Source organism: Sinocyclocheilus anshuiensis, unplaced genomic scaffold (assembly GCF_001515605.1).
Source record: "Sinocyclocheilus anshuiensis isolate Anshui unplaced genomic scaffold, SAMN03320099.WGS_v1.1 scaffold931, whole genome shotgun sequence".
NCBI classification, from domain to species: domain Eukaryota; kingdom Metazoa; phylum Chordata; class Actinopteri; order Cypriniformes; family Cyprinidae; genus Sinocyclocheilus; species Sinocyclocheilus anshuiensis.
This window is the reverse complement of record NW_015544187.1, coordinates 139372-153511: the sequence shown is the minus strand read 5'-3', so window position 1 is coordinate 153511 and position 14140 is coordinate 139372. Positions and strand designations below refer to the sequence as shown.

The window sequence follows — 14140 nt, the reverse complement described above, 5'->3', positions numbered from 1 at the left end:
ACATGAAAACAGGTTAAATTAAATAAGCATTCTTGTGTATGCATTTTAACTGGGGTTCTCCATATACATCGGCGTAATCTCAATGCTCACGTTCGTTATTTCTAAGGTCAATGCTTTCATCGTGATGAGTGTGTGGTTGATTTCAGTTGCAGTGTTAAGCCTGTCGGCGTGGTAGCCCAGGCACACATAGATAGTACTACAAGCGGTTCACTTGGCTCTTCGGAGCAGCAGCAGTACAAATGTCTTGGCGATAGATCTGCTTTGTGGGGGGTGTCTTGTCTTTCCTTGTCTGTTCATCTTCATGTGTGTGGATACATGCATGTCCACTGATGCAGCAGTTTATCCTTATATTCAGCGGCATGCATATATTGGCTTGTATTGTTTTGTGTAATGTGTCTCCTGCTTTGTGGGGGGGTTATTCATATGGGTTATATGTGCAGCAGCAGTATTTCTTACATGCTTACCGCAGCATGTTGTGGATGTATTGGCAGTAGCAAGTCTCTGTACTTGCTCTGCAGCAGCAGCATAGCAGATCTATTCCGCCAAGACCAAATACATTAACATTGTCATGTACATTGCCATGCCAATCCATCCGAGAGTTGTCATGACAGAAATAAGTTTTTAAGCTAGACTTAAAAACAGATACAGAGGGAGCAAGTGTGATTGTGATGGGTAAGTCTTGTATTGTAAGTATTGATGGGAACACTTGTCTAGTGTTCTTCTTATACTCTGCATTGAAATGTTTATCCTTTCATCAGGTCATCTTGCAAGTGTTTGGCTGTACAATGCAGGATTTTCTCAGTTGCTCTGATCAAACATTTTATGATATTGTGCTTTTTCTTCAACACCCTCAAATGTTTTCTGGTACAACACATTTTAAGCTAAGGAATAAGGCTGCCAGTTGTGTCTAGGAACTTTTAATGTCTTGGAAATACTCACGTAGCCTTAGACTTTCTAATATAATAAAACTCTTTCTTCTCTATAGCTTTTGTGAGAGCTCTGTTGACTTTGCCATATTTGCTACTCACGTCAGCACATGCGTGGGCTAAGTTTATGTATTTTTAACAGCTCAAGCTGTTTTTTTTTTTTTTATCATTTCTAAAGGCTTAATTGCATTTTAACACAATTTTGTTCCCCACCATACAAATAAGCAACTTAAAAACAGCAATGTTAAATATGGGATGGTTATTTAAAAATCCTGTAACTCAAAAATATTAAATTATATATTAACATTATCACCTTTAATATGCCAGTAAACAGTTATAGATGCCATTTTTAGAAAATCCTGAATCTTCAGAAAAGCTTGTATTTGTAAAGTACTATAGTCTCTTGGGGGTTGAATAATTTTGATTGAAACTCAATTTATTTTTGCAAAATAATATAGAATATCTGGCATCAGTTATCAGCCATAACATGAAAATAATTATCAGCTGATTAATCTTGGTCACTTTAACTTGCATTGTAAATAATGATGCAACAAATGAACTTTCACAGGAATTCCACCATTGTGTTACTTTAAATAACTTGCTCTAGAGTCACAGCTGGGAGCTAAAGACTGAATTCCCATCCAGGAATAGTCACAATGGAAGGAAGGAACAATTTTAGTCTATTCCTGCTACTGCAGATCCAGTGAAAACAAAGATAAAATAACTTCTTATTAGGAGTCAAGAAAACTGACAAGATGGTCCAGTCCTTCTCTAGCATGGTCTGAAAATCTGTTTCATTCTGCATAGTACAACTGTTCTCAATCTCTTAGAAATGCTGCAACTAACCGAAATAAATTAATTTACATTGAAAAACTAAAATTAAACTGAAAAATAAAAATGAAGCTAAATAAATTAAAAAAAATGACAAAAGCACATAACAAATAAATAATAAATTAAAATGAAAAATAAAATACAAATATATATATATATAATACTGTAAAATAACACTGTGAATTTGAGTATTTGTAACAATTAGCCTCCATTTAAAACAGAGAAACACGTGATAGTGATAGGGAATGAATATGTGTGTCTGGGCTGAAAAGACGTTAAACCACAGAAAAACTAATTGCTTTTGAAGAAACAGGGAACATGGATAGAGAGGCAACAGGTTATTAAAGTAGCAGTTCATCCAAAATGTAACATTTTGTCATCATTGTCATTATTTTTTTTTAAAGAATGTCCTGTACTTTTTCCTGCAATGACAGTGGATGGTCCAAAAAGTACAAAAAAAGCACCATAAAAAATAATACATGAGAAACAGATTGAATTTTTGGTTATTCTTAGCTCCACATAAGAAAGAATATATATATATATATAATTTTTTTTTTTTGGGATGAACTACCCTTTCAACACCATTTTCTTTCTTCTACAGAGTGCAGTCATGAGCATTTTTCCCCTGCTGGGATCAACATCTTCAAAAGCTTTATCAACCATTCAGACAAACTCCCAGAGGTCTCTATCTAATAAATGAGAATTTAAACACAGTTGCCCACGTTTTTTTAATTGATTTCGGCTTAGGAGAGTTTTCTCTGATAGACGCCTTAGGGACACTTGGACATACTCATGAAGAGGCACTTAACAGAATCTGTGTCCAACTATCTGTTATATGTCAACCACGAAGTGCAAAGTTCTGCAGCAACAACAACCCTCAGTGCATAACGTCTGAAGTCTGCCAGCCTTGTGGCATGAATTCAGCTCAGAGGGAGATAAACAGTAACAACAACAAAACCATGCGTGTTAAATGGAGGTTTTCTTTTTCTGACTCATATCACCCAAGACACTTTGTGACATCTAAACCGTGTAGAGCTACACCAAGAATCAACACAAACTAACTCAAATGTCAATACACTTGTGCAAACACACTCAACTCGTTGGTTCTTGCCTAGTTGGTTACCTAATTCAAAGTTTGTCAAAGGTGGGCATTGTTGAAAGGGTCTCTCCCTCTTTTTTCTGAAGATTGTATTGCTCCCAGGTTCTGAGATCAAAGCAACATGTCATAATTCTAATTTTTAGAATACAAGCTTGCTCGGTTGCTTGACAATTTGGTGCCAGATAACTGAAAAATGACAATGTTTACAATGTCCTAGGGTTCCAAACTTTTTTCTTCTGTGGAACACAAAACAACATGCTTTGAAGAATGTTCATGCTGTTCTTTTCCATGCAAGGAAAGCATAAGCAGACATTCTGCCAAACATCTCCTTTTATGTTCCACAGAATAAAGAAAGTCATGCAGTCAGTAATCTAATTCAAAGTTTGTCTAAGAAGGGCATTGTTGAAAGGGTCTCTCTTCCTTTTTCTTCCAGATTTCTAAGATCTCAGGTTTTGGTTACTGGTGACTGTGTCCTGTAAGCCATTTTTCGCAGCCGCAATGGTGATTAAGCAGCCTATGAGCTCAGCGGAAAGGATTCTGGAAAATTCCTGAAGTAAGGAAAAGTGTCTAAGTGCTACTCCCTCTCCCTGAATGCTTTAGGAGACTAGAATATCTCACAATGCAGAATGATAAACCTTTCCTTTCATTCCCTCCCTCCCCTTTCCGATCCTTCCTGCCAAACGGTGAACAATTACCAGATTCCATTTGCCATTAAGTTAAAGCACTCAGGCACTTTTCATTAGCTGAGCTGGTCGGTGACCTGTGGATCAACTTCTGCCCACATGAATTCAGTTTTTCACAAACAGAGCACTCCATCTGTCTGAAGGAATAATAGTCTGCCGGTCCAAGATTAATGGAGTGGCTTCCAAGCACAAAAATACCTCATTTAAGAGAGTAATTTGGTTAATAAATCGGGGACGATCAAATAGTGTCCATGTCCCTCCATGTCTGCTTTCTGTCTTTCAAAAAAATTAATTAATAATAATAATAATACATAATTCTAAACTTTTAAATATAAGCCATTTGCTTTGTTGCCTGACAGTTTAGGGCCAGTTCATCCCAAAAGGAAAATATTTTATAAAATATTCACCCTCATGGGGTTCCAAACCTGTATGATATTGTTTCTTCTGTGGAGCACAAAGCAAGATGTTTTAAAGAACGTTCAAGCTGCTTTTTTCCATGCAAAGAAAGCATAAGCAGACATTTTGCTAAACATCTCCTTTTATGTTCCACAGAATAAAGAAAATCATACATGCAGTTTGAAAAGGATATCATCAAATCTAAGGAGGAATTGGATGGATCTCTTACCAAACTGGATTATGTCGAAAATCAGACGAGGAGGACAAATATTATTGTGGATGGGATCACTGACGAAAAAGATGAAAACTGGATGAAATCGGAGGTATAAGTTCGGGAAATTCTCTCAAGTAAATTGGGACTAGGTGACTCAAAAATGGAAATCGAACGAGCTCAGAGGATTGGACAGTATCAAAAGGGGGGTAAGCCCAGACAAATTGTTGTTAAACTTTTACATTTTAAATGTTTTTTTCTTTGAAAAGCTTGTTTATGTGGGACTTAGACATGATTATAAAACACGTCAAGTGAGTAAGGCTCAACATTTTTTACTGTGTCCACAAACAAATCTGATGAAAAAGACTGCTTTATCGAGGTTCTGTTGCTTGGAATATGGTTCCCATAAATATATGAAAGAGTAACTGTACATATGTATTTCGAAGAAAATGTGAAGATTTGCTTATAAATATGTAGATTTATATTTTGACTGCTGCTACACTCTTAAAAATAAAGGTGCTTCAAAAGGTTCTTCAAGCGATGCCATAGAAGAACCATTTTTGGTTCTACAAAGAACCATTCAGTCAAAGGTTCTTTAAAGAACCATCTCTTTCTTGCGTTTTTGTAATCTGAAGAACCTTATTTCGCCACAAAGAACCTTTTGTGAAACAGAAAGGTTCTTCAGATGTTAAAGGTTCTTTATGGAACCATTTAGACAAAAAGGTTCTTCTATGGCATCGTGAAGCACCTTTATTTTTAAGAGTGTACTTCTGAGATGTATAGTTTTGTAGATGTACATTTTAATTGCTGCAATTGCTGAGATGTATAGTTTTGTGATGTGATAAGTGAAATTGTATTCTTGTTCGTTTTTATTTATTTGTAAGACTGTTTGTCTTGGATTGATTTGTGGACCCCAGGAAGACCACTTTGTGGAAGCTAATGGGGATCCAAATTAACAATAAACAATACAGGTTTGGAACAACATGAAGGTGAGAACATGAACAGAATTTTCATTATTAGGTGAATTATCCCTTTTAAAAATGCAAAACTGTCTCCGTTATTGATCTAAATGGCTCTTTAGGAACTTGCTGGCACAGTGAGTTCTGCTAGATTGTCTGTTTGTTCTGGATTAAGAGTGTCTCACTTTTTAATCAGAGAGGATTTAGGGTTAATGAGCAGTGCTCATTAATCTAATCCCCCTCATGATTCTCTTCATAGTGCTTCCACTGGCTTCAGTCTCCATTGCAATGAATTAGATCCTGCTGTTGATTACAAGAACTCATCCCTGTCTGACACTTTTACCAAAAATCATAGGATTATTCTGTTTTGATCACGAAAGGAAGTTCATCCCAAAATCAAAATTCTGTCATTATTTATTCCCTCTCATTTCTTTTCAAAGCTCCATGACTTTCTTTCTTCCATAGAGCACAAAATATGTTATATACAATGACAACATACACTAAAGTTCAAAAGTTTGGAGTCAGTAAGATTTTCAATGTTTTTGAAAGAAGTCTCCTCACCAAGGTTGCATTTTTTGATCAAAAATACAGTAATATTGTGAAATATTACTACAATTTAAAGTTACTGTTTTTGATTTTATTATATTTTTTAAAAAGTAATTTATTCCATATGGCAAAGCTGAATTTACAGCAGCCACTAGTCCAGTTGTGATTTTAATATCCATGTTGATAATAAAAAAGATGCATTGGGATCAGCATTTATAGACATTCTGAACTCCATTGAGGTTAGACAACACGTGTAAGGGCCTACTCATTGTTGTAATCATACTTCAGATTTAATCCTGTCACATGGAATTTATATTAATGGCGTTGAAATTCTGCAGCAGAGTGATGATGTCTCGAATCATTATCTACTCTTGTGCATACTCCATCTAGCTAAAGCTGCAAATTCAACTCCTTTTTACAAATAAGGTAGAACCATCACTTCTATCACAAAAGACTGCTTTGTAAATAATCTTCTTGACTTTTCTCAATTCCTCCGTAAATCCAATAGCTCAGAAAAACTTGATGTTGTAACAGAAACTATAGACTCTCTCTTTTCTAACACTTTAGATATGATTGCTCCTTTATGCTTAAAGGAGATTAAGGAAAACAGTTTGACACTGTGGTATAACGAGCACACTCGCGCCTTAAAGAGAGCAGCCCAGAAAATGGGCACAGCTGTAAAAAGACAAAACTAGAGGTATTGCGTATTGCATGGAGAGAAAGTACTTCTACTTATAGAAAAGCTCTAAAAACAGCTTCATCTGCTTACTTTTCGTCTCTTTTAGAAGAAAACAAACACAACCCCAGGCATTTTTTCAATACAGTGGCTAAATTACCGAAAAATAAAGCATCAACAGACGCAGACATTTCCTAACAGCACAGCAGTAATGACTTTATGAACTTCTTTACTTCCAAGATCGATACTAGAGATAAAATTCTGACAATGCAGCCATCAGCTACAGTATTGCATCTGATAGTCCACTATAGATCCCCTGAGGAACAATTCCATTCTCTGCATCCTTTTATTTCCAGTACTCAATATGTCAAATCATCAAAACCTACAACATGCATGTTAGACCCTATTCCATCTAAGCTACTGAAATAAGTGTTTCCAGAAGTCATGTAAATCATCAATGTCATTAGGATATTTCCCCCAAACTTTCAAACTGGCTGTTATTAAGCCTCTCATTAAAAAAACACAACTTGATCCTAGAAAATTAGTTAATTACAGACCGATCTCAAATCTCTCTTTTCTGTCAAAAATACTAGAAAAGGCAATATCCTCTCAGCTATGTTCCTTCTTAGAGAGAAATGGTATCTGTGAGGAAATCACGTCAGGATTTACAAATGAGTTACAAATGACCTGCTCTTATCATCCGATCATGGTTGCTTTTCTCTATTAGTGCCACTGGATCTTAGCGCTGTGTTTGACACTATCGACCACAACATTCTTTTGAGTAGACTACAGAATTATGTTGGCATTATTGGAATTGCATTGGCATGGTTCAAATCTTACTTATCTGACTGTCATCAATTTGTAGCAGTGAATGAAGAGGAATCATATCAATCACAAGTACAGAACGGAGTACCACAAGGCTCAGTACTAGGACCACTGCTATTCATGCTTTACATGCTACCCTTGGGAGATATCATCAGGAAAGATGGTGTTAGCTTTCACTGTTATGCTGATGATACTCAGCACTATATTTCATTGTGCATAGTTGATATAAAAAGCTGGATGACTAGTAATTTCCTACTGCTACTGTAAATTCTGAAAAAACTGAGGTTTTAATTATTGGACCAAAAACCTCTGCGTGTAATAATCTTAAACACTGTCTAACACTTGATGGCTGCTCTGTCAATTCTTCATCATCAGTTAGGAATCTAGGTGTGCTAGTTGATAGCAATCTTTCCTTTGAAAACAATGTTTCTAGCTTTTGTTAAACCGCATTTTTCCATCTTAAAAATATATTTAAATTACTCTCTAAGCTCTCAATGTCGAATGCAGAAATGTTAATTAATGCGTTCATGACCTCAAGTTTAGATTATTGTAATGCTTTATTGAGTGGTTGCTCTGTGTGCTTAATAAATACACTCCAGCTGTTCCAAAATGCAGCAGCTAGAGTTCTTACTAGAACCATATTAGCCCGGTTCTGTCAACTCTGCACTGGCTCCCTGTTGAACATTGTATACATTTTAAAATATTGCTAATTACTTATAAAGCCCTGAATGGTTTAGCTCCTCAATACTTGAGTGAGCTCATATAGCATTACAGTCCTTCATGTCCGCTGCAATCTCAAAACTCTGGCCATTTGATAACACCTAGAATATCAAAATCAACTGCGGGCGGCAGATCCTTTTCCTATTTAGTGCCCAAACTCTGGAACAATCTACTTAGTGTTGTTCGGGAGACAGATACACTCTGTCAGTTTAAATCTAGGTCACCGTAGCCAAACGGATCCAGTCCACATCTAGACCAGATGTTGGACCAGCACCTAGAGACAACCTCTACAGCCCTGAATGTCAGCGGAGACCATGTCAACTAGATGAGCCCTAGAGACAGATCCCCTGCGAAGGCCGCGTCAACTACACAGCCATCGGCACAAGACCACAGGAACCAGACAAGTCCCTGGCACAATCTGACCTGTGTTGCAGCCTGGAATTAAACCGCGCAATGCTGGTTTCGTCTGGCCAGAGGAGAATTGGCCCCCCGGCTGAGCCTGGTTTCTCCCAAGGTTTTTTCTCCATTTCTGTCACCGATGGAGTTTTGGTTCCTTGCCACTGTTGCCTTTGGCTTGCTTAGTTGGGGACGCTTGACTGATTGCACAGAAACTATAGGAAGAGAGCTGAACTGGTTCATGACATCACTGAATCATCAATTAACTGACTTTAACTTAAAAAATGAATTTCGTTATTATCCTCTTGCATTATTGACAAACTATTTTCCTGCTTGCCACTATAAGGCTGCTTTGACACAATATGTATTGTATAAAGCCCTATACAATTAAAGCTGACTTGACTTGAGAGTCTTCAGTGTCACATGATCCTTCAGAAATCACTTCAGTATGCTGATTTGCTGCTGAAATATTTCTTATTGTCAACAATGTTGAAGACAGTTGTGCTGCTTAATATTTTTGTGGAAACTGTAATCCATTTATTTTTTTAGAACACTACAAGTAATACATTCTATGAAGTCTTTAGGAATCATAAGACAGCTTTGTGTGAGGAGCAGACTGAATTTTAAGTTAAATTAGTTGGAATTATCATTATATGTTTGTATGAAAATAAACAGAGCATTCTTCAACCTGTCTCATTTTGTGTTCCACAGAATAATGTCATGACGTTTCGAAACAGCTTGAACCACAAAATGACAGCATTCATCTCTTTAAATGAATGAGAAAATGACTAAACATGACTAATGAACAGTTTCACTTTCTCTTGATTTGAGTCCTGCAATGTAAAAAAGCCAAATTAAATGTTAATATGCATTATTTTGGAGTACTACACTGGCTATCCCATAAACCCCCAGTGAAATGTTATGCTTCTCATATCAGCAGATCTCAGACTGATTTGTTAAACACATCAATCTGGATGACCACTCATAGTCTAAGCATGGAAAATCTAAACAGCAGAAGCCTGAGTACAGATCCAACCAGCTTAAGATAAACTTAGTTAAGATGAGGGCACGGTGTCTCCCTCCCTCTCTGCCCTCTTTTTTCCCATAACCTCTGTCTGGCTGAACCACGAGTAAGCAAGACCACCCAGCCATGACATTTACTGACTGTGATACAGTTCTTTGTCCTGCTACACTTGCTTGTGATAAACTTTCAAAGAGTGCTAATAGTAGATTAAACAAAAGACTGAACCATTTTACCTGCAGATAAACAGAAAACCCCTTTAAGAAAGCCGACTGCTGATAAACAAAACTCTCCTTTATCAGTCTATCTGCCAGACATAAAATGGACAACGAAAAAAGAGAATGTATTTGTTTTCCTTCCAGATGCTTCTTTGAGGGCACATTTAGGTAGAAAACATTAGTATCAGATCGCAGGTGATTATATTAGACTCTTGCGCTTTGATCTGTGCGGTTCTTCAAAGCACAATGGAAAGGTATAAAATGTTGTATTTATGTTACAGTATAACTTACATATAGTGTCATTATAAACATGTGGGTTTACTTCTGCCCTTTAGGACACTCTTCATTGACACACTCTAAAAAATGCTGGGTTGTTTCAACCCAACTTTGGGTCAAATATGGACTAACCCAACCGCTGGGTTAAATTTTGACATTAAATTTTTAACCCAAAAGTTGGGTTAGTCCATATTTGACCCAAAGTTGGGTTGAAACAACCCAGCATTTTTTAGAGTGCAGCCAGATTTCTAAGTTTAAATACTAACATATGCTTAACATTTATTTAGAAAATGAAACATTAATTAGTAGAAGGAAAATGCACACTCATCATCTCTCCAGTTGGGAAATGTCATCTATCAGTTATTGATTCATTTTTCGAGAGCCATTTATCCAACATGTTATGAACTGTGCTTGGACTCTAAGTCTAGAAAACATTAACTCTTAAATGGTCCATTTAAAGTAACAATTTAAAGAAAAAGACCTTTTAAAGAGCTCATTGGTGTAAACATTTACAATGTTTACAGTTGGGCAGAACTGAGAGACTGTTTGCTCCAAAAATATATTTATTATATTTATTATCAACTTTCCCTCATTCACTGTAAACTAGAATAACTACTAGAATAATGTCCAAGTTACTCTTTTTGCTATAAAAAAGTAAATGGTTATATGGTTGTCATGCTTCAACAAAGAAGAAAATAATAAACAAGCAAAAAAACAATTGGACTAGTACTAAAGGAAAAAATATTGCATTTATACTTATAGAGCCTTTATTTCCAATTATATTTCAGCAACCAAATGTCATAAAAACAATTATTTTATACATTTATACATTTTATATTAGCATTGATATTACCTGTACAAGGTTTGGCCATAATCATCAAAATCTGTTTAACTTGGTGTTAGAAATTTTGCCTTGGCACCTAACTGAAATAACTGAATAACTGAAATAAAAGTTTAAATTGAAGTAGTAAAATAAAATAAAAAAACTGCTAAAACTGAAGCTGAAATTTAAAAAAAAATAAAGCTAAATAAAAATTACAAAAGCATAAAACAAAATTACTAAAACTAAAATTAAAACTATCAATTAAATATAATACAAACTATCAATTAAACTAAAAATTAAACCTAATTCAAAATATTAACAAACACTATAATACTATATAAATAACACTGGTTCAACTTTGAATGCAGCATTGTATTAATTGTATGAATCGTATGGAAAATGAACCCAAACAATATTTAACAATTTAAATGTCTACTCTTTTCACAAACTATGGATGGTTTCAGAAGAGCATTAATCATATGGACTATAGAGAAAATAGTGCAAATTTTGTCATTTTTGTAGCCTTTTGGAGAGCTGTATTCATCATCCATCCATCCATGAAAAAGAGCCATGTGACAAACTGTCTGGTCAAGTGTTAATGATTCACCTTGAAAATGATTCAAACATATAATGCGCCTCTATGCTTTTACATCTATGGACGAACAATTTTCATAGTAACATCTGGATCCTAGTCCCTTTTACTGACATAGTAGATGGAAAGAATGGAGGCAAACAGATGCGCTACTCAAAAATGACAGAAACCAGGTTTTACTGAGGTTAATCATACATTACTGAACAAATGAATGACAAAAAAGAATGACACTCATTTCTGTGCATGCATGTGTGTGCTCGTCAGAATGGATAACTAAAGGAGGAATGTTAACCTCAAGAACTCCCTGTCCTTAATATCATCACAGTCTAAATCCCCACCTAGGGGTGTCCCGTTCCTGTAATTTTCCTGAGTGGACATGACGTGTGTTAATCACTAAACATTGAGGGATGTGACTGACAGGCATCAGAAGGCCACTGAGGTGACAGGATTTGGGTCTTATATCACCACTTCAGAGCAACTTTGAGTTGACATGGAGCTCTTCAACCACAACCAGCAGGATTAAAACCCACTGGAGCGGAATGTGATAAAGAGGTACCCAATCACACTCACAAACAAATGCACACACACAAACTGGCATTAATCTGCACCCCGCTGAGCTGTAATGGGGAGGCAATGTGATGGTGAGCCCATGTGTGTGTTTTTTGTGAGGAATGCAGCAAAAATCAACCCAGCTGCCGATCTAATCCCACAAAACCCATTGTCATATCTGAATAAATATAAAACCTGCACCGAACACATTTAGCTTAATACCATATGCAATTTACTTACATTCAGACACTTCTAATCAAGCATGCAAATCTACTTTAATACCCTAAATGCACGTAAAAACCTATGCAAACAAAACAGTAAGTTGAAGTTCCATTTTTACTCACACCCATGGATACTTCAACATCTTACACCAAATATAATAATATCTTATGCAGGTACATAATGACAAATATCAATGTGTTTACTCCACATTTGAAACTAATTATCTACCCAATATGCGTCACACTATTAAGACTATTCAACTTAAGGCTAATATCACAAAGAGGACAAACAATGTGTCACATGTAACGCGTCACACCTCTAGAAGGTCTAAAACTTTGAGTAGGGCAGAAAATAACATTTCTTTGGCAATATGAATAAAGGAGAGCAAATAGAGAAGATTTTTGCCTCTGATTTTTCACAAGAGATTTCAACACAGTCTCAAACAGTGCACAAATTTGCCAAGATACAAAAGTCTGCAATCAAAAGCCTGAGATTTTAGTATGAACTTCACAGATCACAACTATATATATATATAAGTTATTTCAAGTTCTTTGATTATCTTCTGAGCCAAAGAAAGAGCAAGTTCTCAGCAATACAATTTTCCACCTAGAATTAGAAAACAACCACTTTTGGACCAAAAGTGTCCAGACATCAGTGGTCAAATATGAAAAGTGCAGTTTGATGGTATCCACTTTTGATTATCGATTACTTACTGGGATGTGTGACTGCTGCTGTCCCTTTAGGTGGACTGATTTTGCTTCTTGGCTGGCTGATCTCATCCTCTTCCTTTATATTAGTGTTTTGTGGGATCTGCGAATGTGTTGTTCCATTGATAGGAGGCCTCTGGCCAGGTATATTGCCCTCGCTTCCCGTCCGCATCACCTTCTCCCCCATGCTGTGCATTCTGGGTCGGCTGGCAGGTGTATCCCGACGAGGTGAGGGGAGTTTGGAGCCAGGACCCACAGAGGATGGGCGAGCAAGTCGTGAAGGTTTAGACATAGTGTCGAAATGCTGGTTAAACTTGAGAGAATCCAATCAAGTCAGTTCATCAGTCACTCACTTGGTATTCCATTTCAGTTGTCCAATCAATTCACACTAGTATATCCAAAACTGTGTTCCACAGGTGTCCAAATACCGCCTGGATTTTCACCATACTCCACAGAGAACGATTTTCACCGTCTTGGTCATACACTCCCTCTTTCTCTCTCATCTCTCTTCCTTCCTGTCCTTCTGTGTCTCTACTCAACGAACGAGTCCAGACGAGTGCAGGTAGAAGAACCAGACGGCGGAAGAGACGGAGGAGGAGGAACGAGGGGGAAGGGGTTAATCACCACCTTTTCAAATGGAGCCTCCAGCTTTCTGAAGTGTATACGTGTGCGCCTCAGGATGACTGACGGGGACAAACGGAGATAAGCAGCCTGTTCCCATGTATCAACGCATTCTAGCACACAGTCTCAATCTCTCTTTCATTCTGCCCTCCTAAACTCCAATCGTTCTTCTCTCGCTCTCCCCACCTTCTTTTGCATCTCGTCTAGATGCTCTCAGCTTAGAAAGGCAGAAAAAGTCTCAATACTTGGGAATAAAAAAGGAAAAGAATGAAAAGGGAGGAGAAAAGGTCTTCTGTTGCTGTCACAGCTGTGTATACTGATCCACATGTGACTCTCTCTCTGTCCACTGCTCTTCCAGTCTCCAATTTACCAAGCTAGAATACCATCGCTGTGGTGCGTGCTGTAGAAAATTACACACACACACACACACACACACACACACGCGCGCCTGGATATTTCTGGAGAATTACAAAGCGGCAGAAAGGAAAGCGGGATTACACTAGCATAGCTAGTACTTGAACTCTGCAGTCTGTCTGTGTGTGTTTGTGTGTGTATCAAAGTAAGGAATGCTGGAAGCTTTACTTTGGATTGAAAAGAGTTGGAAATGAAGGAAAAATCCTGTTTGCTGTCACCAAAACAAGCACAAACACACACAACTAAATATAAAAAAAGAGAGTGACAGACTAACTTGCACTTCATTAAAAAAACATTACAGTAAAATATATAATAAGAAATTTGGTTTTATTTGTTTTATTGCCCTTTTAGCATTATTACAGCATTTACTGTTATTTCAGCATTATTTGGCATTTTGAAGACCACTGAAAAAAACGGAATTATTTTGCT

General features: G+C 36.8%; 1 pseudogene; it reads right to left on the bottom strand.

The window, feature by feature from the left end:
* The window catches only part of LOC107696485 (sickle tail protein homolog), a 106966-nt pseudogene extending 93486 nt beyond the window's left edge, over nt 1-13480 (bottom strand).
* Nucleotides 13481-14140: the final 660 nt, after the last annotated feature.